This window comes from Heptranchias perlo, chromosome 27, assembly GCF_035084215.1.
Source record: "Heptranchias perlo isolate sHepPer1 chromosome 27, sHepPer1.hap1, whole genome shotgun sequence".
In the NCBI taxonomy this organism is placed as follows: Eukaryota; Metazoa; Chordata; class Chondrichthyes; order Hexanchiformes; family Hexanchidae; genus Heptranchias; species Heptranchias perlo.
This window is the reverse complement of record NC_090351.1, coordinates 13,753,453-13,780,301: the sequence shown is the minus strand read 5'-3', so window position 1 is coordinate 13,780,301 and position 26,849 is coordinate 13,753,453. Positions and strand designations below refer to the sequence as shown.

At 45.0% G+C, this 26,849-nt stretch overlaps 1 protein-coding gene across 4 annotated transcripts in view; it reads left to right on the top strand.

Annotated features, from left to right (window-relative positions):
• Nucleotides 1-26,849, top strand: part of LOC137344420 (alpha-1,3-mannosyl-glycoprotein 4-beta-N-acetylglucosaminyltransferase C-like) — a 198,416-nt gene that overhangs the window by 124,865 nt on the left and 46,702 nt on the right. The window lies entirely within an intron of this gene.

Here is a 26,849-nt window from a genome sequence, read left to right as displayed (position 1 = left end):
GGCCTCTTAAGGATCAACAAGGTCATCTATGTGCGGAACCACAAGAAATGGGTGAGATCCTGAATGAATATTTCACATCGGTATTTACGGTTGAGAAAGGCATGGATGTTAGGGAACTTGGGGAAATAAATAGTGATGTCTTGAGGAGTGTACATATTACAGAGAGGGAGGTGCTGGAAGTCTTAACGCGCATCAAGGTAGATAAATCTCCGGGACCTGATGAAATGTATCCCAGGACGTTATGGGAGGTTAGGGAGGAAATTGCGGGTCCCCTAGCAGAGATATTTGAATCATCCACCGCGACAGGTGAGGTGCCTGAAGATTGGAGGGTAGCAAATGTTGCGCCTTTGTTTAAGAAGGGCGGCAGGGAAAAGCCTGGCAACTACAGACCAGTGAGCCTGACATCTGTAGTGGGTAAGTTGTTAGAGGGTATTCTGAGGGACAGGATCTACAGGCATTTGGAGAGGCAGGGACTAATTAGGAACAGTCAGCATGGTTTTGTGAGAGGAAAATCATGTCTCACGAATTTGATTGAGTTTTTTGAAGGGGTAACCAAGAAGATAGATGAGGGCTGTGCAGTAGACGTGGTCTACATGGACTTCAGCAAAGCATTTGACAAGGTACCGCATGGTAGGTTGTTACATAAGGTTAAATCTCATGGGATCCAAGGTGAGGTAGCCAATTGGATACAAAATTGGCTTGACGACAGAAGACAGAGGGTGGTTGTAGAGGGTTGTTTTTCAAACTGGATGCCTGTGTCCAGCGGTGTGCCTCAGGGATCGGTGCTGGGTCCGCTGTTATTTGTTATTTATATTAATGATTTGGATGAGAATTTAGGAGGCATGGTTAGTAAGTTTGCAGATGACACCAAGATTGGTGGCATTGTGGACAGTGAAGAAGGTTATCTGGGATTGCAACGGGATCTTGATCAATTGGGCCAGTGGGCCGATGAATGGCAGATGGAGTTTAATTTAGATAAATGTGAGGTGATGCATTTTGGTAGATCGAATCGGGCCAGGACCTACTCCGTTAATGGTAGGGCGTTGGGGAGAGTTATAGAACAAAGAGATCTGGGAGTACAGATTCATAGCTCCTTGAAAGTGGAGTCACAGGTGGATAGGGTGGTGAAGAAGGCATTCGGCATGCTTGGTTTCATTGGTCAGAACATTGAATGCAGGAGTTGGGATGTCTTGTTGAAGTTGTACAGGGCATTGGTGAGGCCACACTTGGAGTACTGTGTACAGTTCTGGTCACCCTATTATAGAAAGGATATTATTAAACTAGAAAGAGTGCAGAAAAGATTTACTAGGATGCTACCGGGACTTGATGGTTTGACTTACAGGGAGAGGTTAGACAGACTGGGACTTTTTTCCCTGGAGAGCAGGAGGTTAAGGGGTGATCTTATAGAAGTCTATAAAATAATGAGGGGCATAGATAAGGTCGATAGTCAAAATCTTTTCCCAAAGGTAGGGGAGTCTATAACGAGGGGCCATAGATTTAAGGTGAGAGGGGAGAGATACAAAAGGGTCCAGAGGGGCAATTTTTTCACTCAAAGGGTGGTGAGTGTCTGGAACGAGCTGCCAGAGGCAGTAGTAGAGGCGGGTACAATTTTGTCTTTTAAAAAGCATTTGGACAGATACATGGGTAAGATGGGTATGGAGGGATATGGGCCAAGTGCAGGCAATTGGGACTAGATTAGTGGTATATACTGGGCGACATGGACATGTTGGGCCGAAGGGCCTGTTTCCATGTTGTAACTTCTATGATTCTATGATTCTATGAAAAGAAGAGAAAGGTGTTTGGGTTGAATTGTGGGCGGAGAGGGAGAAGAGTTCCACTATGAATTGGGAGGGTTGAAGGAGTGTCTGTGAAGGGGTGGGGAGTTGGAGGGGGTGCAGTGTCTCTGTGAAGGGGCGGGGAGTTGGAGGGGGTGCAGTGTCTCTGTGAAGGGGTGGGGAGTTGGAGGGGGTGCAGTGTCTCTGAAGGGGTGGGGAATTGGAGGGGGTGCAGTGTCTCTGTGACGGGGTGGGAGTTGGAGGGGGTGCAGTGTCTCTGTGTAGGGGTGGGGAGTTGGAGGGGGTGCAGTGTCTCTGTGTAGGGGTGGGGAGTTGGAGGGGGTGCAGTGTCTCTGTGAAGGGGTGGGGAGTTGGAGGGGGTGCAGTGTCTCTGTGAAGGGGTGGGGAGTTGGTGGGGTGCAGTGTCTCTGTGAAGGGGTGGGGAGTTGGAGGGGGTGCAGTGTCTCTGTGAAGGGGTGGGGAGTTGGAGGGGGTGCAGTGTCTCTGTGAAGGGGTGGGGAGTTGGAGGGGGTGCAGTGTCTCTGTGAAGGGGTGGGGAATTGGAGAGGGTGCAGTGTCTCTGAAGGGGTGGGGAGTTGGAGGGGGTGCAGTGCCTCTGTGAAGTGGTGGGGAGGGCAGGTGAGTTTGAGTGTCTCTGTGAAGAGGAGGGGAGTTGGAGGGGGTGCAGTGTCTCTGTGAAGGGGCGGGGAGTTGGAGGGGGTGCAGTGTCTCTGTGAAGGGGTGGGGAGTTGGTGGGGTGCAGTATCTCTGTGAAGTGGTGGGGAGGGCAGGTGAGTTCGAGTGTCTGTGTGAAATGGGATACCAAGTTATAGTCCAGCAATTTTATTTTAAATTCACAAGCTTTCGGAGGCTTCCTCCTTCCTCAGGTTCACCTGAGGAAGGAGGAAGCCTCCGAAAGCTTGTGAATTTAAAATAAAATTGCTGGACTATAACTTGGTGTTGTAAAATTGTTTACAATTGTCAACCCCAGTCCATCACCGGCATCTCCACATCATGAAATGGGATAGCGAGAGAGTGACTGTCAAGAAAACCTTTGGTTGAGTGATGGTCCAGTGGGTCTGTTAAAAATCCAAATGTCACTTTGTTTTTCTTAAACTATCAATTTTGAAGTACAAAAGCACTTAAAATTAATCAGAAGGCATTATTTTAATGTGAAAATTCAAAACTTTCCAGGATAAGTATGCCTCTAGACCCCCAAAAAATGCATCACCAGTTTTCTGCCTTCAACATTTGGTCACCCCTACACCCCCTCCTCCCCTCCCTCCCCCCTCCCCTCCCCCCACCACGGCCGAGCCTGCATGTGCTACTTTATGTTTAACACCAATACAAGTGAAGGGCTGTTATTTATGCCTCCAACCTTAGTCACGGAGCCTGACACATGGACTATGCTACCTCCATGTGTCAGGTAGCATAGTCAAGTTGGGGGGTGAGTGGAATCTTGCTCTGTGGTAAGAAAACATGTGTTTGTGGCTAAGGAGAGGACCAAATGTATTTCTTCAGCAGCTTTCAAGAGGACTGTTGGTTGTTTCCCCTCGTCTGCCTCCAAATAAGCCGCTTCGCAAAAGGAGGGCTGGCAAAATACTGAACCTGGCCTCCATTAAATGCAAAAGACTTAGTTCAGCAACAAGTACATAAGCAGCAAAGATAATTTTATTCAAAAATAAAGCCCTTTCTTGAAAATACCAGCCTGACCCTTAAGACAGATAGTGCCTAAACGGTTTTCAGAAAGCAGTAGCATGTAGTTTTTAATAGGGACGACACTTAATTGCATTGCTTTGCCTTCTTCAAGCACAGTTGGCTGCAAACGCCAGAAAAGATAAAAAGGAATTTTGGGTGCGGCGTTACTTTGGGTGTGGCCCATGGTCCAGCAAAGGATTAGTATCTGTTGCATCTGTTTCTCAGAAGCTATTTGAGCAGGGTAAAGGAAAAGTCATCCCAATAATTTCAGGACCTTATGAATGCACGGACTAATTTACAGCTAGCAATCAAAACTCCTCTAAATACTATTGTGGTGCTTCCTAAATAGTTGGATAATTGTTGTTTTTATTTAAATTCTCTATTCCTGTTCAAACAGGTCATCGGTGTTCAGGTATTAAAACTGTCTGTGATCACACACTGGAATGGTGTGGGTCGGAAAGGTGGTGGGGGGAGGCAGAATTAAAGGGTTTTCCATTGATCGCTGGTCTGTGATGAGTGTGTTGAGCGGAACTGGGGCAACAAGGGGGCTGGAAAATGGTAAAATCCAGCCAGGGTTCATGCTTCTGGTTACTATGTGGCAACCTCCTGTTGGAAATGAGGATAGGATCTGCCATTAATGCAGTAAAACGTTCCAAGGCGATTCACAAGAGCGTAATCAGACAAAAATTGACACTGAGCCAAAGGAGGAGACACTAGGACAGGAGACCAAAAGCTTGGTCAAGGAGGTAGGTTTTAAGGAACGTCTTAAAGGTGGAGAGAGAGGTAGAGAGGCGGAGAGGGAGTTCCAGAGCATAGGGCCTAGGCAGCTGAAGGCAAGGCCACCAATGATGGAGCGAAGTAAATCGGGGATGTGCAAGAGACCAGAATTGGAGGAGCGCAGGAATCTCTGAGGGTTGTAGGGCTGGAGGTGGTTACAAAAATAGGGGGTTGCGGGTTGAGGGGGTTGCGGGGTGAGGGGGCGAGGACAAGGCCATAGAGGGATTTGAAAACCAGGATGAGAATTTTAAAATCGAGGCATTGCTGGACCGGGAGCCAATGTAGGTCTGCGAGCACAGGAGTGATGGGTGATCGGGACTTGATGCAAGTTAGGATACAGGCAGCAGAGTTTTGGATGAGCTCAGGTTTACAGAGGATGCAAGGTGGGAGGCCAGCCAGGAGAGCATTGGAATAGTCGAGTCTAGAGGTAACAAAGGTATGAATGAGGGTTTCAACAGCAGATAAGCTGAGGACAATGTTAAGGAGGTGGAAGTAGGCGGTCTTGGTGATGGAGAGGATATGGGGTCGGAAGCTCAGGGACAAATAGGAAGCCAAGGTTGCGAATAGTCTGGTTCAGCCTCAGACAATGGCCAGGGAGAGGGATGGAGTCAATGACTAGGGAACGGAGTTTGTGGCAGGGACCGAAGACAATGGCTTCTGTCATCCCAGTATTTAATTGGAGGAAATTTCTGCTCATCCATTGGATGTCGGACAATCAGTGTGACAAATCAAAGGCAGTGGAGGGGTCGAGAGAGGTGGTGGTGGTGAGGTAGAGCTGGGTGTTGTCAGCATACATGTGGAATCTGACCTTGAGTTTTCGGATGGTGTCGCCGAGGGGCAGCATGTAAATGAGAAATAGGAGAGGGCCAAGGATAGATCCTTGGGGGACTCCAGAGGTAACGGTGCGGGAGTGGGAAGAGAAGCCATTGCAGGTGATTCTATGGCTACAGCTGGATAGATAGGAATGGAACCAGGCGAGGACAGTCACATCCAGCTGAACAATGGAGGAGAGGCGTTGGAGGAGGATGATGTGGTCAGTCGTGTCAAAGGCTGCAGAAGGATGAGGAGGGATAGTTTACCATGGTCACAGTCACGTAGGATGTCATTTGTGACTTTGATAAGGGCCATTTCAGTGCTGTGGCAGGGGCAGAAACCTGATTGGAGGGGTTCAAGTGGAGTTGTGGGAAAGATGGGCATGGATTTAGAAGGCGACAACACGTTCAAGGACATTGGAGAGGAAAGGAAGGTTGGAGATGGGGCGGTAGTTTGGAAGGACATAGTGGTCAAAAGTGGTTTTTTAGGAGGGGGCAGATTTTTGAAGGGGAGGGACAGTACCTGAGGAAAGGGAACCATTAACAATATCAGATAACATAGAGGCCAGGAAGGGAAAATGGGCGGTCAGCAGTTTGGGTCGAGAGAGCGGGAGGTGGGTCTCATGGACAAGATGAACTTGGAGAGGGCATGTGGGGAGATAGGAGAGAAACTAGAGATAGATGCCAGTTCAGGGCTAGAGCAGGGGGGATCCTTAGGGGAAGTTTGGCTTGGTGGGTGAGGGGAAGGGAGGGAAGCGGCAGAGGCAGCTGAACAGATGGTCTCCATCTTAGTGACAAAGAAGTCCATGAGCTGATTGCACTTGTTGTTGGAGGTGAGGGTGGAGGAGGCAGGGGAGAGGAGTTTAAGAAGACAGTTTATAGTGAAGAGAAGCTGGGGGTTATCTTTGTATTCCAGGATGATCCCGGAATAGTGAGCAGTTTTGGCAGAGGAGAGCAGGACCCAGTAGTGCTTTATGTGGACCAGCCAGATCTGGCGATGAATGGCTAAACCAGTTGTCCAGCATAAACGTTCAAGTCGGCGTCCCTTGGACTTAAGGGGCCGTACCAGGGGCAACAAAGAGGCTGAGTGAGAGTAATGGTTTTAATGGGGACAAGGACATCAAAGATGGAGCAATGGATGTGATTGAGCAGATCGGTAGCTGCAGAAATGTCATTGCGAATGGAGGGCCAACGAGTAGACAGCTGGGAATTTGAAAATGCCGTTGTAAGTGACTTGGGGGGAGAGTTTTTTCCGGGGCGGACACAGAACGAAATGAAGTTGGGAGGCGGGAAGGGGTGATTGAGTAGAAAGGGATTTAAGGAAGTGATGAGAGTGGGCCTTATCTGTGATTGTTGCACAATGGACTCTACCTGCATATTTTGTATGTTCCAAAGGGCATTTCGTAATGAAAAGATATTTTTATTTATTACCTTTTTACTGAAAGAATGTAGCTTGATGTGTTATACATTGCATTGTATTTACAAGCGAGTACTGAAGAGAATATTGAATTCTGGTGATCCTGGGAGTGAGCATTAATGCACTATAAAAGCCTGCACCCCAGGTATCAGCTCAATAACCACAACTCAATAGTCAATTCACAATCTATCCACTAATGATTATAATAAATGCTCCAGAGTGTTTTGAAGCTGGATTAGGGAAGCTTGGACTGGTTTAATCAGATCTCTCTCTATTAAGGATGCAGGAATGTTCATTGTAACTATAACAACAGCTGGAAGGCCAGCTGCAATCGGGGACAGAGGGTTCATTAAATCAGCTTGGCTTCCCTATCCCAGGCAAAGCCAAATTAAAAAGTTTAGATGACACAACCATGAGTGAAAAGCTCAAGGGGTTTATGCTAGTAATCTGAATGCCCTGATTGTGTTATTGCCTTTAATTCCTTCCCAATTAGGATAGCCACACATCTGGCTTTGAATTGGACAATCTGGTTTTAGATTGATCTGTCAAGAAATGTGGTAAGATTTGAACGGGATGCCCAAGCCTAGATCTTCCGACCAGCATTATCTTGACACCAAGGGTAACTCATTTAAGTGCTTTGTGATTATATTCCAGTCTCCATTATCCTGTGCAGAATAGATACAAAACAAAATATCTTATATCCAGCAACGCAAAATTACTATGTAACATCCCAGTGCCCATTGTGTGAGGCTGTATCGTACATGTGTTTGTTACAGCAGTTACTTGTTTACATTGTTGCTGTGGCACTGGAAAGCACTGATTACCCAGACTGTTGGCGTTAACATAACACGAACCAGAAAAGCCACGCTCCAAAGTCTGTTTTCTTGAAATAACTCCAGTTTTCTCCACTGTGTCTCAATGTATTCTCATCGTCAGTAAATCTCAGAACTCAAGCCATGATTCAGCTCCCTGTCCTGTCCCTTCTTGTCACCCATCCAGTTTTGGCTTTGGTAAAAGATAGCAGCCTGACTCGCAGGTATGAATTACATTTACATGATTAGAAATGAATTATAGTATTAAGCTGTAAAAATGTGACAATTGGTAGAGCAATGTACTGATAAATATAGCCTGCCAGTGCCCCAGCAACAATGTAAACATGTGAGTGCTGTAGTAATAATGTGTGATACGGTTATATGACTGCTACTGAGATGTTGTATGGTAATTTTGTGCTGCTGGATAGTCATTAGTCATTTCATATATATTTCATGTAGGATTTTGGAGACTGGAGTGTGATCACACACAAGCAATAATCTCATTGAGAACTTCAGGGGACATCCTAACTTAGTGAAGCTGAGATGGTATAAACTGAAGCTGGTTTTACAGGATCATTGAAAGATGCAGTATTTATACTTTATAATTTTTAACTTTGTCTTCTGAATCTCTTCAAATTTTGCCTCAACTCACACGAAGGCTCAATTTGCATGAAGGTGTCTGCACTGCAGAACAGGCTCGAGGAGCTGGATGGCGACACCTGTTCCTACCATATGAATTAGGGTATTTACAAACTTGGGTGATACATACATCCAAACAGTCGGAATCAGCTCATTGGTTTGTTTGAATTTCTGCATATGTTGCAGTTATTTAGGGTTCTGAAGTATATTTAGCAGGTCTAGTCTGTCTCACAATAACCATTGGCATTTATATGGCGCCTCGGCAGTGCAATCTAAAACCAGATTAAGTAACTTAATATAATCCAAACTAGATTCAAGTAGGACAGGGAGATATGACACTTTGTCATGTACATAAACTAATATCTTAAAAAGAAATGGAAATCGTGAGTAATTTTTAGACACGTATTTTAGTCTGTAGAATGTGACATTCAATCAGACACTGAACATCCACTTTATATTCTACCCACAGAGTTCTTAAGTAAAGAGTAACTTTAATGTTGAATTGAATTACTCTTTGCCTATTGAAACTATAGTACAATCTTGTCGCCAATCTCTTTCCACACCCCCCCCCCCCCAAAAAAAAACTGCCTCAGATGGTAACCATTAAAGAACCGCGGCTTCTCAACAAATAATTTAACTGGAACGATTCCAAAATACTGAAACATTTGCTAATATAAAATTTACTGCATTGAAGCTTGATTAAAGTAGTTCAAAAGCCCTAAACTTTTTTCTTCCATTTACTAAGATCCAGGATCCCTTCTCCAGATCTACATCTCAAATGTTCCAATGTAATCCAAAACTTAAAAGTCATCGCTCCAAAATAAATGCAATGATTTCCCCATCCAAGGGTCTCACCAACTTGTCATCAGTTTCTGATCTTTCCCTTGGGGTTCAAAGATTGTGGGAAAAGGAGCAGGGGATTGGTGAAATATCCGGAAGGTGGGAAAAAGAATGGCACCAACTGAGAAGTTGCAACTTTGTCAGTTTAATGTAAAAGAAAAGAACTTGCATTTATGTACCACTTTATCATACCCTCAGGATGTCCCAAAGCACTTGAAAATCAATTGATTGTTCTTCAAAAGAGTAATCACTGTTGTTAGTTAAGTAAAACCCTGAGTAGTGTATATTATATGGATGTAAGATTGGAGAATCGAGAGAGCACTGAAGGTATAAGGTGTACATTGCTGTAGCTGCTCCATTTGCTGTGGGAGTGCCAGTAGTTTTGAATCTTTTAGAATCAAATACCTCGGTGCCTTTGATTCACCATCAACAAATGCCCCTGCCTAGTTGTTACGCCTGAAAGACATTGCTAACATCAGCAAGGAACTATGGGATATTATAGTAGCTTTCAAAGAAAACCTTACCTACTGGCTCCAACATGTGCATGACATTCTAGTACCTTTGTTTTTAACACCTGTGCACCTTCATAGTTGTCCAGTGTCAAAACTTTATCTCCCAGGCACCATGGTTTGGCTGAATGGTACACTTACCTCATGTCCCATGTGACTTTATTTTGAAAAACGGGAAGGGTCAAGGTTCATAGTGTGTGAGATCATAAAGTTACCCAGAAACCAAAGCAATTATCCTGTAACCTGCCGAATCACCTCAGTGATTGGTATCTGGTCTATTTCCTGTAGGCAAACAACCTTTGGGGAATACAATATTTGTATAAGCCCATCCAAAACACAATTGGATAAAATCAGCACGGCTATGTCCCAGCGAGGAGACTTGCTCAAGGGGAGCGCACGTCGGAGAATTGAGTGCGGCGGTCTGCATGCCCTCTTTGCGGCTCTCCTGATTTTTCCTGAAGATTAATTTAATGACCGCTGAAAGACTGCTGCAAACTGACTTCCACAACCGACCCTGTCGAGTGTGTGTCCAGGCTGGGAGCACGGCCTCGCTTAATCTACCCTGATTTCTGTTAGGCCTTAGTTAGAATGCTGTATCCAGTTTTGGCCTCCTCACGTGGTGGATGGTATTGAGGCTTTGGAAAGTATGTAGAGGAAGGCCACGAGACTAATTCCCAGTTTAAAGCATCCTAATTATCAAGATAGGCTAAAAGAGCTGGGAGTCTACACTTTAGACTTAGGGATGATCTGATTGAGGTTTATAAGATGATGAAGGGAATAGATTGTGTTCGAGTTGACAGTTTGCTCCAATTAAATAGGTTAGGGAGGACCGGGGGTCACAGATTTAAGTTGTATAAGGCCAGATCCAGATTAGATGTCAGGAGGTGGTTCTTTTCCCTGAGAATAGTGGCCCTCTGGAACAGGCTGCCGGCTCGTGCGGTGGACGCTGATGCGCTGAATTCCTTCAAGCGAGAGCTGGACCTGTTTCTGGTTAGGGCGGAGATCACCTCTTACAAAAGGTAGGTAATGCATAGAATTATCAGGGCCAGAGTGATCACCTGGACCAGTTTTGATTGCAGTAGAGGGGTGGTGTGTGTGTGTGTGTGTGTGTGTGTGTGTGTGTGTGTGTGGTGGGGGGGGGAATTTCACATTTTTCCCCCCAAATTAGCCTGGGTTTTTATCTGGTCTTTTGTCTCTCCCAGGGGATCACAAGGTTTTGGGTGGGGTTGTGAGTGTATATATTGTGATATACGCGGTATCACTATTGTGTGGGTCAGGTTGGATGGACCAGAGGGTCGTTTCCTCTCCGTCATTGTTTGTATGTTCGTAAAAGCAAAATGAGAACAGTACATTAGAAGGCAGTAAAATGGGTTAGACAGTGCAGGCATGTATACAGGTGCACATGGCTGCAGTAGATTGTACATGGCAGCTGAGTTGAGGCTATAGCAAGATTCTGTTCAATGCTCGGGGCGGGGGGAGGGGGTGCAGGAAAGCTACTTGAAAATGTCTAGTGACTACAATGAAATAGTTGACTGACTCAAATAATCAATTGGAAGTAATACTGACTGGGAGGCAATTCAATATGGATTACATTTTGGGAAAGCACTGTGTAACCCTCTGATGCTAGAGGCAGATAGTTGACCTGTATTGAACTGTGGTAGAGTGAATGATGCATTGACTAATTATAAGGTTCAATTCCATCCTGTTTCCACAGGGAACTTAATGGTTCTCAATTGTTTGTTTCCTTTTTTTTAGTGTTTCATTAGACTGAACAAGGAATGGCATTGCTGAAAAACACATAGGGCACGATTTTAACATTGAAAAACGGATGGGTTGGGGGCATTCAAAATCGCAATCATTTCAGACTCGCCCCCAACCCGCCCATTTCTGGTTTTCACCGGGGCGGGGCGGGACGGGCGACCAACCCGCTCCCGGGAGGCGGGTTGATGATTGAAACCTTTCAAGGAGGCTGCAGGCTTCCATTTTTGCAGAGTTTCCAATTCTCAACCAGGGGCCAGGATTCCTGAGCCTTTTTCTGGCACAGCTTATGGGCCTGGAGCAGCAGGAGTGCCTCCCCCAGGTCCTAAAAGCCTACATGCAGAGACCCCCCAAACGATTGCGGACACCACTCCCTGCACGATATCCGACATCCCCCCCACCCCCCCTCCACCAACGATCACGGACCCCCCCACCCCAAAATGATCACGTACCCCCGCAATGACCCCCAATTTTCTCCCCCCAACAATTGCAGACCCCGCGATGACCCCCGACTGACTTGCCCCCACCCCCAATCCATACAATCAAAGACTTACCTGAATACATCCTCTCCCTGGCTGCTCTCCCATCCGACTGAGACCAGCCTATCAATCAGCCGGGCAGTAGGACGACAAACCACCAAAAAGAAATAAAAGATGTCCTTACGTAAAAATCGTAAGGACATCCGGGAAACCCATACCTCCGGGTTTCCCGTCCGCAATTTGACTCCCCTACCCCCTTCCCAACTCGGGGTCAAAATCATGCCCATGATATTTGTTTTTTATTTGGTGGGGCGGTGGCGGGTGGGGGGGGGGGGGGCGGGGGGGGGGGGGGGGTGGAAGAGGTTGAAGTACAAACTTGGCCGAAATTGAACAGGCAAACAACGTGCCAAATTAGGCCCATGACTAATGGTGGTGTCTCACGGTTTGACCTAGTGTAAGAGACAATGGGCACTTTAGGAAAATTTTTTTTTAATTCTACACCAAAATAAGCTGTGAGAAAACAGTGAATTCATAAGAAATAGGAGCAGGAGTAGGCCAATCGGCCCCTCGAGCCTGCTCCGCCATTCAATAAGATCATGGCTGATCTGGTCCTAACCTCAAATCTAAAATCATGTCCAATTTCCTGCCTGCTCCCCGTAACCCCTAATTCCCTTTACTTCTAGGAAACTGTCTATTTCTGTTTTAAATTTATTTAATGATGTAGCTAAATTCACCAATCCAGCATTGGCAGTGGGGAGCTTTGCTGAAAACGAGCGTGTCTCGCAGAATTGGGGAAATAATATTGTAGCCCTATCTCCAACCCCTGATCCCTGCTGGGAGCATGGGTCCCAGAATTGGGGCTACCTCTGGCCCACGCTCCCTTCCATCACAGCTCCCCACTGGGAGTGTAGGATTGATGGATTTGCCACGTAACATTGCATCTAACCAATATGGCCAAATATATACCCTAAAATATTTTTCCGATTAAGCCTCAAATTTGGGCATGAAAATTTCTTCATGGTGTGTTTGTAGGATCCTATTAGATCCCAACACACATCCTCAAAATTATTGTTTGAGTTTCCAGGAACAATGAAAGGGAACAGAAACTGGTGCAATGCCTTCGCTTGTGGCTTGAGAGGAAAATTGGATTCACAATCCTTATTTTTACACTGGTATAAGTACCACCGCAGTTATTTTTCTTTTCTGTTTCTCCACTACGCTTGTTCAGGGAAGCTTGGTAGACCAGCCAAGCAGCTAAGGTTCTTGGTGTTCCCATATTAGAATATTGTTCATAGTTTCTATTTGCAGATAATTATATCTGATGGAACTAAATTTTTAAGAAAAAGAGCCTTGTCTATATGAATGAATCTCTGAGTCAACATTTGTGCCAATGTAAATGGTGTAAATACATCTATCCCCTCTATACACTACAAAGTCTGTGCAAACCTGCAAAAGATATTCAGAAGGGTTTACAGTTACGGTGGTTCAGCTCCAAGTGTGTGACAAGGGAAAAAAATGTAAATGCCCCCCAATTTATTAAAAAAAACCTCAAGTTTATCTGAGCCCAGCTTACTCAGTTCAACGAAATGGAAAAAAATGGATTCGGTCAGACTTCCGGCTGCGATTTGTATTTATCCTGACAAAAGCCATTCCTGTAGGTATTAGGAAATATATTCATCTGTTTCAAAGTCAAAGGGTATCCAGTCGAGCTATTACTTGTAATCCACTTTCTAACCGTTCCACTTCTTGCACATCATTCCAAGTACTGTACAACAAACATGGATCACTGCTTGGCTGAGTTTTTGAGTTAATCAAACCTCTTGCATCAAAGGATGAAAATAGACAATGCAAGAGATCAGAATTGATCATCCTTTTAATGTTGTTTTGGTGAAGACGGGAGGTGGGAATCTGTGTGGTCTTTGAGGTGGGAATCTGTGTGGTCTTTGAGGTGGGAATCTGTGTGGTCTTTGAGGTGGGAATCTGTGTGGTCTTTGAGGTATGGCGGTGTTGGGGAATGGAAGCTTCAAGCACACACAGGTCAGGCAGAATTGAGTTCCTTTTTGATAACCAACAACTTAACCGCAGCCTCAGATGGAAAACGCCCATTTGACATTTCCATTTTCCTAAGCCAGTCATTCTTTTGGCCTTTTTGGATGAGTTTTCCAATTTAGCATCAAATTATGGGCACTTTTATGCTGTGTTGTTACTAAAGCCCATGCTTAAACTGCCCCAAGTCACTTCATGTAAACCTTTACTGCTGGCAGAAAGAAGAGTCTATCATCCCACCTTTCTGGGTTCAAATTTAGGTCGCAGAAGTGGAAGGAAAGTGTGCTTGCCTATTATACCAACGGTCCTCCATTGGTCAACAAAACGTCACCACTGGACACCTTCAGGGGTTGGGAGAGTAGAAGTACAGGTCACCAGTGTACTTCTACATGGCTTGATTAAAAAACAGTTTTTACGCAAATGGGAAACAGGTTCCCTGTCCAGCCAACTTTGCATGGGAAGGACCTAACCAGGAAAGTTTGAAAACAAGGCAAAAATTAGCGATGCAGGCACACCAACCTCTGATTGTGGTTGATTTGTAATTTGTCCTTAAAGAAGATCCAAATTTCAAAAAATTAATTCTGTTTTTGCACATTGTCTAGATCTTATGGGATCACAAGATATTATCAGAAGTGCTGCAACACTAGTGCTGGTCAGTAGTTTTACTGCAGTCAGATTCCCCATTTTTCTTTCAACAACATCCTCTGTTGGAGCAAACCTAATAAAATTATTTAGGGCAAATTCAGTTTTTAAAAAAAAACAAAAAGATTAAAGGAAATATGCTATCCCTCAGGAAACTAGAAACTCCTTAGGTGCTTATCTAAACCCATCAGAACTACATCTCTCTCCATATAAGGTGCTCATGATGCTACCACTGGCCCTCACACATTAAATTGAATTGATGTCAACTTGCCTGTCTTTGAATAAAACCATAAAATGATTTTTTTTTTATTCGTTCACGGGATGTGGGCGTCGCTGGCAAGGCCGGCATTTATTGCCCATCCCTAGCGAGATTTTTACAACTGAGTGGCTTGCTAGGCCATTTCAGAGGGCAATTAAGAATCAACCACATTGCTGTGGGTCTGGAGTCACATATAGGCCAGACCGGGTAAGGACGGCAGGTTTCCTTCCCTAAAGGACATTAGTGAACCAGATGGGTTTTTACGACAATCCGGTAGTTTCATGGCTATCATTACTGATACTAGTATTTTAATTCCAGATTTTTATTTAATTAATTGAATTTAAACCATAAAATGATTCTAAACTGCTCCACATACACTGGGCTTACAAAACTGTTGGAAATTGTTCTACATACCAAGATTATGTTTTGACTTCATTTATTCCTGTCCCCTCCCATTAACGGGGCAGGGGACATGGTAAAGAGTCTCACAGTCCACTTAAATGTTTGGTAAATAGGGAAGAATGCAAAGAAGCAACAACTAGCGTGGTGTTGTAATTTGTGTTGCTAATCATTGTCACAATAAGTGTGTTATTTTGTCTTCATTTTAATTGAAAGTGAAATTCAGATATGAAAGCTATGTTGGAAAGTTTGTAGTACAGCAGGTACACTATTTACTGTTATGAGCTTGCCAAAGCACCCAACATAGTAGCTCCGCAGCACAGTTTTTGGAGCAGATTGTTCCAGGAATTGACTTTCCTTGAAAAAAATTAAATGCAATTTGTTTACATATCAGAGTTTTCAGTCACCTTTTAAGCTTATTGTGCGCAAACTCTTTGAGTGAAGGCACTTTATAAAAATTGATTTCACGCCCTCAATTTAAAAACACTTTCTTACTCTGGATGGGACCAAGGCTCTTGTAGCCACTGGAATTCTCTTTCTCTGTAGTTAGAATGTTGTTAAGCATGGATCATAAAATCAAGGGTATGGGCTTCAAAATCTAGTTTTAGGGCCTGCAAAATTTTAGTACAACACTTGATTTCCCTCCTTGCTTTTCCTCCAAAATGTATTACCTCATGCTTACCATATTAAACTGCATCATAGAATCTAGAATCATAGCCTGTTTCTGTGCTGTGGCATTCTATCTCCCCCTCCGCACCCCCCTCCCCCAAATCAAGCCTGCACAGTGTTTTTCTTCACATGCGCCACTTAGTCTAATTCCACTCTCCTGCTCCCTTCCTCATTTTAATACTCCCCTCTTTCAAGCAACTATCCAATTCCCTTTTAAAGGAATTTACAGACTTTGCTTCAGCAATGATTTGTGGCAGAGAATTCCACATCCTTACCATCCTCTGTGTAAAGATTTTTTTTATGATCTTCCTTTTCTGCTCATCTTAACTTTGTGCCGTCTTGTTACTGTAGCACTTGGGGAAGGGCTGAAGGGCAGCGGGAGTGTATGGAAACTGGTGCCCCTGATGACTCAGTATGGTTGCTTTCAAGAGGAAAGAAAAATCTTAAATAATTACTTTCCCTCCTATTAAACTGAGCTATACAGACCAGGAGAGTGTCAAGTTCTAATCCTGGTCTGTGCTGAATTAGTTGATCTCAACAAGACAGTGTTAGTTGGGGTTATAACAGGCCCAAGTATCCCAGGTTAGGCCAGGACTCTTGCTTCTGATCAATATCTTCAGGAGAGGGTGTGACAATTGTCAACATGAAAAAGAAAAGAATAACGATAAGCTTCCTTTTTAATTGTGAAAAGCATGAAAGGGAGAAATTGTCAAATGATCAGTACCAGTTTGGGGTGTAGTGGCCAAGAAAATCACAATTCTGCACAAGGTACGAAGCATTATGGAGCCACTTTGGGGAGAAACCTTAAATCGATACTGCTACCAAAAAGCAGATTTTGTTTGATGCTTGCAGTTCGTAATGAACTTGGGGGTTGGGGAAAGGCCAATTTTACTAAGCTGAGCAGTGATTCAGCAAAAGTGGACTGGAAACAGCTACTTGAAGGTAAAGCAGTGGGAGGCGTTCAAGGAGGAGGTAGTGAGAGTTCAGAACAAATATGTTCCCACAAAGAAAAAGGGTGGGACTCCCAAATCTAGAGCCCCCTGGATGTCAAGAAGCATACAAGGTAGAATAAGGCAAAAAAGGGAAGCTTATGTCAGATACCAAGAACTCAATACTGCAGGAAGCCTAGAGGAGTATAGAAAGTGCAGGGGTGAAATTAAAAAGGAAATTAGGAAAGCAGTGAGAGGGCATGAATAAATATTGGCAAGTAAAATCAAGGAAAATCCAAAGATGTTTTATAAATACATAAAGAGCAAGAGGATAACTGAGGAAAGAATAGAGCCTATTAGAGACCAAAAAGGTAACCTGCATGTGGAGGTGGAAGACGTGGGTACGGTTCTTAATGAATATTTTGTGTCTGTCTTCACAGAAGAGGGGGATGATGCAGAGATTGTAGTTGGGGAAGAGGAGTGTGAAATATTGGAATGGATAAACATAGTGAGAGAGGAAATATTAAGGGGTTTAGCATCTTTGAAAGTAGATAAATTGCCAGGCCTGGATGAAATGTATCCCAGGCTGTTAAGAGAAGCAAAGGAGGAAATAGCGGAGGCTCTGACCATCGTTTTCCAATCCTCTCTGGCTATAGGTGTGGTGCCGGAGGATTGGAGGACTGCTAACGTTGTACCATTGTTTAAAAAGGGAGAAAGAGATAGACCGAGTAATTACAGGCCTGTCAGCCTAACCTCGGCGGTGGGCAAATTATTGGAAAAAATTGTGAGGGACAGGATAAATCATCATTTAGAAAGGCACAGATTAATCAAGGACAGTCAGCATGGATTTGTTAAGGGAAGGCCGTGTCTGATTAACTTGATTGAATTTTTTGAGGAGGTAACAAGGAGGGTCGATAAGATGTAGTCTACATGGATTTTAGCAGGTTTTTGACAAAGTCCCACATGGCAGACTGATCAGAAAACTAAAAGCCTATGGGATCCAAGGGAAAGTGACAAGTTGGATCCAAAATTGGCTTAGTGGCAGGAAGCAAAGGGTAATGGTCAACGGGTGTTTTTATGACTGGAAGGCTGTTTCCAGTGGGGTTCCGCAGGGCTCAGCACTAGGCCCCTTGCTTTTTGTGGTATATATCAATGATTTAGACTTAAATATGGGGGGGCCTGATAAAGAAGTTTGCAGATGATCCAAATATTGGCCGTGTGGTTGATAGTGAGGCAGAAAGCTGTAGACTGCAGGAAGATATCAATGGACTGGTCAGGTGGGCAGAAAAGTGGCAAATGGAATTCAATCTGGAGAAGTATAAGGTAATGCATTTGGGGAGGGCAAACAAGACAAGGGAATACACAATAAATAGTAGGATACTGAGAAGTGTATTAGAACAGAGGGACCTTGGAGTGCATGTCTACAGGTTGCTGAAGGTAGCAGGACAGGTAGATAAGGTGGTTAAGAAGGAATATGGGATATTTTCCTTTAATAGCTGAGGCATGGAATATAAGAGCAGGGAGCTTGAACTGTATAAAACACTAGCTAGGCCGCAGCTGGAGTACTGCATACAGTTCTGATCTCCACATTACAGGAAAGATGTGATTGCACTAGAGAGGGTACAGAGGAGATTTACAATGATGTTGCCAGCACTGGAGAATTTTAGCTATGAGGAAAGATTAGATATGCTGGGGTTGTTTCTTTGGAGCAGAGGAGGCTGAGGGGAGGTTCAGTTGAGGTGTATAAAATTATGAGGGGCCTAGATAGAGTGGATAGGAAGGGCCTATTTCCCTTAGCAGAGAGGTCAATAACCAGGGAACATAGATTTAAAGTAATTGGTAGAAGGATTAGAGGGGAGTTGAGGAGTATTTTTTTCACCCAGAAGGGGTGGAGGTCTGGAATTCACTGCCTGAAAGGGTGGTAGAGGCAGAAACCCTCATCGTATTTAAAAGTACTTGGATAAGCACATGAGTTCCATAATCTACAAGGCTACGGATCAAGACCTGAAAAGTGGGATTAGGCTGAATAGCTCTTTTTCAGCCGGCACAGACACGATAGGCTGAATGGCCTCCTTCTGTGCCGTAAATTTCTATGATAATTTCCACTGACAGGAGGGCTTGCTCTTCTCCATCTGAGAGCAGATTATCAGACCTCACAGGCCTCAAACTCTACATCTCTGCTCCACACACTGACTCATTAATGCACAACTTGTCAGAAGACAAAGAGCACAGAGATGGGGACCATCGACAGTGCTGAGTTGCAGGTGACTCACGTCTTCGCTGCGATCCAAACGGTCCTTTAAAGATCCAGTTTGCAATTTCTTAATTCAAAGTCACCATTTGTGATATGATGAGAATGTGTTCCATACAAATGTGGCTTGTTCATATCCAAGTTGTGAACATCAGGTTAAATTGGGCCAAGGTAAAGTGCGTTGCACTATACTGTGGTTGATTTGCTTCATGACTTTCATTCCCTGTGGTCAACCATTCTCTCTGGCTTGAAGCAAATGGTGGGGCAGAAGTGCACCAGAAATTGACTAATTCACACTGAATTCAGATTTACTGTACTGCATCAGTAATACTTGTATGCAAACAGTAAGTGTTAGCATTGCTGTAATGACGGTATTAATAGTGGTTATACAGCTTTCCACATCATCTTGAATTTCTCCCTTTTTTATTTTTTTCTAATTAAGTATTTAAATCTTTGTATATTCTATTTAACTCCTTTCAATTAATTTTTCCTGACTTGTCACCCTTGTCGTTGTTCTTATCTGTATCTACCCTGCTTTGCGATAAGGAAGGTCCTTTTTTCCCATCTTAAATCATTATCCAGACAAATAGCAACTTGCATTTGTACAGCACCTTTAGCGTAGCGCTAAAGGGGCTGTACAAATGCAAGTTGCTATTTGTCTGGATAATGATTTAAGATGTGAAAAAAGGACCTTCCTTAACGTTTCACAGGAGTATTATCAAACAAAATTTGACACCGAGCCACATAAGGAGATATTAGGACAGGTGGCCAAAAGCCTGGTCAAAGAGGTAGGTTTTAAGGAGCGTCTTAGAGGTGGAGAGGTATAGGGAGGGAATTCCAGAGCTTAGGGCCTAGGCAGCTGAAGGCAGGACCGCCAATGGTGGAGCGATTAAAGTCGGGTCACAACATCCAACGAATGATTTCAGGGTTTTTACCTTCACTACCCTACTCAAGAATCTACTTCATATGTTGTTAGGGTTGCCAACTCTGGTTGGACATATTCCTGGAGGTTTCACTACATGACCTCCTGCCTACAACCACCCCGCCCCACAGTCCTGCCATTGGTCGCCTAACATGTCTCTCCTCTCGGTGCACCGCCCTCCCACAACAGTTGGAAAGTGAATAGACTTTTGATTACCCAATTGACAGTCAAAAATCATACAATCAAACAGCCTTTTTTCTCCATCTCAGATATTTTTATAACTAATAGCCAAAGTGTTCAAAAATTATTTTTTGAAAAGCACAATTTTTAACACCCCTATGATTTTTCTCCTGGGTTGCTCGCAGCAGTTTCCTGGAGATTGGTCTTTAATTTCTGGAGGCTCCAGGGCAATCCTGGAGGGTTGGCAACCCTATACGTTGAGCATCCTTTGTACGAAGAAGAACTTCCTGATATCAGTCCTAACTTTGTCTTTCAGCATTTAGAACGTGTGCCACTTCATCCTTCACCTTGTTGTAATTTAACTTGAAGTCGTCCCATCCTGGGCTATGATTTCCCAAGTACTGGTGCCCTCTGGTCCCTGTAAAAGTGGCTGTTCCCCATTCCTAAGCCCAGGCATCGTGTGCTGCCAGACCATTCAACCACTTGAAGGTGGGAGGGATATCAGAGTTAAGCCCAGCCCCTTCCTACCCTTATCTAATGTGTGTAGGTACACACACATTCTAGAAGGGTTACTGGGTACTGATCAGAAGCAAAAATCTGAATTTCTGTTTCTATTCCCAAATGTGGGGACACAGATCAATTGGCGCTTCCCAACTCACCGTCCTGACTGACAACAGCCCGAACTCAACACAAACCAGGAATCAATCCTAGGACCTTTCTTGTCTGCATGGTGTAAGGATTTTTATTCCCTGTTGCCGGTAATTGACCTGACTCCAATTTGGTAAAAAGGTGCTTTATTGAAATTCACAAAAGGACCATCACACGCAGTGTTGGGGCAGTGGTTTACAACATAGAGCAAGAGATCATAGCACCCGTTCCGCACTGGGTAGAGTCGTGTCTGTCCAGGAGTCTTGAAGAAAGCGCGCTTTCCACCCCGGGGTATTTTCGTCGATTCACACATCTTCTGCTCCGCCAGGGGTGACCTCTTCGACTCCTTGTCCTCAGTCCTGCTCCGCCTGGAGCCACTTCTATTGATCCGGATCGTTCATCGAAATTACTGTTTGGCTGGTCTCCAATGCTACCAGTTGTTACTCCTGCCAAGTCTCTACAACCTGATATTAGTGCAGGGTGCTCTTTTTATGCCCCTTTTGGGGGTGGACCTTGCCCTATTGGGGTCTCGAGTTCTTTCATTTTTTTTAAGGAAAAAGGGTCAGCCTTCCCCACTATCTTCCACCTTTCAGGGGTCTGTAAAAACAACTAGTGTCCCACCTCTGTCTCAACCAATCATCACCTTACACAATGGCTTAAGACTGTGTTTGCCTCACCTTTTCTGGTTTCTTGCCTTTGTCAAGGCTGGGAATCCATCTTCCCCCAGCCCTTCCTTGACTCCTCCAACTTCCAGGCCAGGTGTCATGGACCAACCTGTAAGGCTTCATTGTTTTATGACTCCCCAGCATCTGATAAGAGTCCCAGCCCTAACCATGTCTAGGATGTTTGTTTCATCTTTTAGCTTGTTCACGTAAACCGGCCAGAATGCAAAGGCTGCCTTTCCTGCAAGTTAATGGTTTTGCGAGTTTCCTGTCCTAATATCAGTCATGTTTGATTTACACATCCAGCTCCAGATTATTTAACTATACAAAATCATAAATATGTATATATGAGAGAGAGCTATGCATACAAACACCATCATAGCTATTTCACTTGCCCACTATACTAATGAGCAAGGGCACAATCCTGCCTTGAGGGGTGGCGTCCTCTCCAACCCCTCACTTTAGTTCCCTCAGAAACTGCGTTGTCTCTAGGTGTTCAGTACGGTGTCTTAATTTGGCAATTATACATTTAACAATGCGAGTACATACAGTAAGTAAATGCTCAACTGGAGCTGCCATACTACAAGGAGGTGAGAGGCAATACGCACCCAACGGTGGACCGATATGTTTGATCCTGTGTCCCACCAGTGTGATTCCTCCTCAAGATTGTCAGTATCCTCGTCTATCAGGGTATTATCCTGCCTTAGTAGGTTGAAATGTTTTAGGGAGTTGTGTTACCAAGTCCTGGAAGCGGGGAATATCATATCCGAAGCTGGCCACATAAGTGTGTAACTCAGTCTTAAGGGTGTCATTTATTGTCACATTAATTTGTGTATGGTCCTCGATGTTTAACAGCACCTGCTGTCCAACCTTAGAGGGCAAATGGGGCTTAAAGCAGAAGCTGGAGCTGGTGAATGGGCAAGTGATGTTGTCCCCGTTCAGCATGCTACTGACTGCTGTGGTCACGCAATAACTACCCTTGCCTTGGTGGCTGTAACGCAATCTTTTCCCCAAAAACCATCATCCGCTGATAGACCCTTCCACAATCCTCACACTCACATCGTATGCACTCCCCTGGTGCCTTCTTTGACTGTGTATCTTGTGTTGGTTGTTTATGTGACATTACATTCTCGGAAGGACAACCCCTCCCATGTGTGAAGGTTGGAAATGGAATATGACTCTGTCCCATTTTCCAGGCTTACGCCGTCTCCCTCTACCCTCAGCATACAGTCCGTCTGGGGAAGCTCCCTGGGAATCCCGTGTCCATGTTCCAGTCGGGATGAGCCACCTCAGTGTGGGTCCAAATTGACCTCTCCCTGTCACACACATCTACAAGGCATAAAATATTATATACCAGATTATATTTGCAAACCCCGAGAAACGTCACTTGCTCTTTTAGGAGTTGGGCCTTGCGAGGGTTAAGTTTGAGCCCCGCCTCCCCTAAAAATTGCAGTAATTCATCTAACAGTGTAAGGTGTTCCGTTTTTGTGTCTATGGCCAACAGCAGATCGTCCACATACTGCAATAAACAGCGTGGTTTGGAAAAGCCTTTGGTGGCACGGCGTTTGTGGAAGATAGTCGGGGTGTTGTGAAATTCCTGAGGTAGAACAGTCCAGGTGTAACTCTGATCCTGGAAAGTAAAGGCAAATTTGTATTGCTCCTCCTCTTGGACCGGAATGCTCCAGAAGCCGTTTGCAACATCCAGAGTGGAGAAGTGTTTGCTGCCAGTGGGTATTTTGGACAACAGTGTTTGCGCTTCCCTGACCATTGGTGAGCACGCGGTGTTTAATTTGTGATAATCAATTGTCAAACGTCAAAGAGTCGATGGTGGCCTTTACGTACAGGCGGCTTTCAGAAGGGATCGGATATTGCTTAGCAAAGGGGTGTGGTGGTCCGTTCACAACCTCCGCTCCCTGCATCCGGCCACAGTCGTGTTTGTGAGTCGCGAACACTGCTGCCCATTGGGAGGTCGGGGGTGCAGGCCACACACCAGCGGGTGCGGTGTTCGTGTCTGCTGGGGCTGAGGGCATCTTCGTAGTGGGCACTGCCACCGGTAAGGCGCCGGCCCCTGATGGGGCACCCGCCCCTTCATTAGGGCGAGGAGTCTATCCATAATCTTTTGTTCTATAGAGGAGGCATTGGGGAACTCCTGGGAGGGTTCTGTCTCGGGACCTTTCTTTCCCGAAGTCCAATAACACGGTGGCTACTTACGTTCCTTGGCATAGTGACCGGTTCTGCCACAGTTGTAGCACTGCCCGGGTTTTTTGGGGGATATTTCTCCCAAAGGGTAGTCTCAGGGGTCCCTGTGGGCCCTCCATTAGAGTAACGGGTTTCCCCTTGCCTCCTGCCACTGGACCTGGCGAGGAGTAATCCCATACCACACCCCATGCCAGCACCACCGCTGCTAGGAGGTCGTCCCAGTCGTAACGCATCTAGACTGATACCCCTAGTGCGATGCGTACCAACCAATGCAGTTGTTGTAAGAACATCTGTTTAAACTCCTCGTCATTGTGAAAATCTTGCTTCCCCTGCCTACACTGGGTCCGTTCATATAGATCACGTAATCTACTACTGATCGTGATCGGGCGCTCGGTGGGGTTCTGCACTATCTGGGAGCAATGGAGCATCGCATTGACACCCCTAATCCCCAGTATGTCGCAGATCACATCAAACAGAACCGAGGCCTCAGCGCCTGGGTCAAGGAAGTCAAAACTGATACTTGCTTTTATCTCGGCGTTGGCACCTGTCTCAAATCGGTATCTTCTAACTCGGGGTGAATGCGCTTGAAGCGTCCCATGCGCCTATGAGGGCAATCGGGTCGTTCCCCTGTCAAATTGGGCCGAGTTCCCTGGCCAGTGCCTGCGCAAAATCTGGCTTTATCGGATGAGATTCTACTATGGTGGGCCTCGCACCCCCCCCCCCCCCCCCCTTCTTTCTCGTTGTCCTGCTGGCTGTTATCACATTTACTGGCATCAGCTCTTTTTCCTGAAACCCCTGCTCAGTGTCGGGGCAGGGATAGGGGGCCTATGGTCCCTCCCAGGCAAGAGCGTCTCCTAGGATCCCCTGTCCCCTGGTTATGGCTGAAACAACGGCGTTCTGGCATCCCAGTCTGCCCTCCAGCTCAGCTATCCTGAGGTGCCATGTGGAATGGTCGGCCTCTCTTCCTGGCGTAGCTATTTCTTCTTGCGAAACCCCTCATGCATCCTCTAGTTCCTGGGTTAAACCTCCAATTTCTCCCTCCATTTCCTGAATTCACTCTTTCATCTGCTGTGACCTGACTGCTAGCGCAGCAGACGCATGCCCCTGGCTCTTGCTGCTGTTTCAGCGTGCTTGTTAGGTCATGCATCCTGTTTTGCAGCTTGAGATCCCGTTTTATCAGAGCATTTTCCTTTCCTAGCTCGAGGGCTTGCGTTTTGACCTGGCTCAGTTCTTTTTTCCAGATCAGATCTTAACTGCTCACCCCTCTTCACACAGAAGAGGGCGGCATTGCTTAGTAGGTGACGGCCTCTTTTAAGCTTGAAGGTACCCTCATCCACCTGTTTCTGGATGAAGGCCATCACCGCAGGGAGGCTGTCCCCACTATCACTCATAACTGTTTTAACTGCTTCAGTACCATTTTAATTTTTCCTATTCTGCCTGTAGGACTGACTCCATGTTTTTCACATGACTAGCCATCCCCTTAGACACAAAAACCACTGGCAAATGCACTCCCTTTCGGTTCTCTTCCCTAAGCTGACGTACCGCGGAATAGGTCAGTCCTAGGACTTTCTATGAAGCCAAATGAGCACCAATTTTAGTCAGGTCCCACCAGAGTTGCCAATTCTGTAAGGATCTTTATTCCCTGTTGCCGGTAATTGACCTGACTCCAATTTGGTAAAAAGGTGCTTTATTGAAATTCACAAAAGGACCATCACACGCAGTGTTGGGGCAGTGGTTTACGACACAGAGCAAGAGATCATAGCACCCGTTCCGCACTGGGTAGAGTCGTGTCTGTCCAGGAGTCTTGAAGAAAGCGCGCTTTCCACCCCGTCTGGGGTACCTTCGCCGATTCACCAGTCTTTTGCCCCGCCAGGGGTGACCTCTTGGACTCCTCGTCCTCCGTTCTGCTCTGCCTGGAGCCACTTCTATTGATCCCGATTGTTTTTCGAAATTACCGTTTAGCTGGTCTCCAATGCTACCAGTCGTTACTCCTGCCAAGTCTCTACAACCTGATATCAGTGCAGGGTGCTCTTTTTATATGCCCCTTTTGTGGGTGGACCCAGGGTTAGCTATTGACATGGGCCTTGCCCTATTGGGGTCTCCCAAAAAGGCGAGGTGTTTAATGGTGCCTGGAGTTCTTTGTTTCTTTAAGGAAAAAGGGTCAGCCTTCCCCACTATCTTCCACCTTTCAGGGGTCTGCAAAAACAACTAGTGTCCCACCTCTGTCTCAACCAATCATCACCTTACACAGTGGCTGAAGACTGTGTTTGCCTCACCTTATCTAGTTTCTTGCCTTTGTCAAGGCTGGGAATCCATCTTCCCCCAGCCCTTCCTTGACTCCTCCAACTTCCAGGCCAGGTGTCATGGACCAGCCTGTAAGGTTTCATTGTTTTACGACCACCCAGCATCTGATAAGAGTCCCAGCCCTAACCAAGTCAAGGATGTTTGTTTGTTTCATCTTTTAGCTTGTTCATGTAAACCGACCAGTAGGTGGAATGCTAAGGCTGCCTTTCCTGCAAGTTAATGGTTTTGCGAACTTCCTGCCCTGATATCAATCCTGTTTGATTTACACCTCCAGCTCCAGATTATTTAACTACACAAAATCACACATTTATATCATACAGACACCATTATAGCTATTTCACTTGCCCACTGTACTATTGAGCAAGGGCACAATCTTACAATGGTTCACTATCACATTGGTGCATTATCCGCTGATCCATTTGGGACACCGTTGAAGTCTTTTTTGCCAACATGGCCATTCCTTTAAATGACCCATAATGGTTTCATTTTAAAGGATGAATGATGTTTGATGAATTTTATTTTGTTTGGCATGACAAAAGAAAATTAGTAAGTATTTTCTTTTGATTTCATCTTCAAAAGTCTTTTTAATGATTTTTTAGCAGTGTAATGTGTTTTGCTATTTTTCCATTATCTACTTTTATTAGATTTTATAAAGCCTTTAGGCCTAATCCTCAAAGTCAATCTGTGGCACAATCATAAATATATCCCTGGAGACTGCAGTCATGCTGTGCATTTCTTTTTGCCTTGAAGTTATTGCCCATATCAAGTCAGATTAAAAAAATAGAAAAATATTTGAACAAAATGTTCTGACAGGAAATCATTTCTTTTTGTATTTCATGGAACTGTTGGTTCTGTTGAAAAAGAGCTTTCAGAATGATGTGGTGTTTGCATATACACACACACATTTTTCTTCAATCGGTTGGCTATTGCATATGTTGAAGGACAGCCATTGATTAGGGATTATGGTGCAGTGATTCACCCCTGAAAACAAGACAACATTTAAGTATACTTTTAATATAGTGTGTGAGTATGTGTGCATGCATGTTTTTAACATTGTAATGGAGAAATTTTCTCAGACACTCCTTTTGAGTCAATAATCTCGCTTGTTATGTGGAAAAATCAAATTGTTTGTTGGATATCCATCCAGTGGGTTCAGTCACGGATGCTGACACTGAGCCAACTTGGATTTAGTTTCTCTGAAAACATTAGAAAAAAGGGACGCT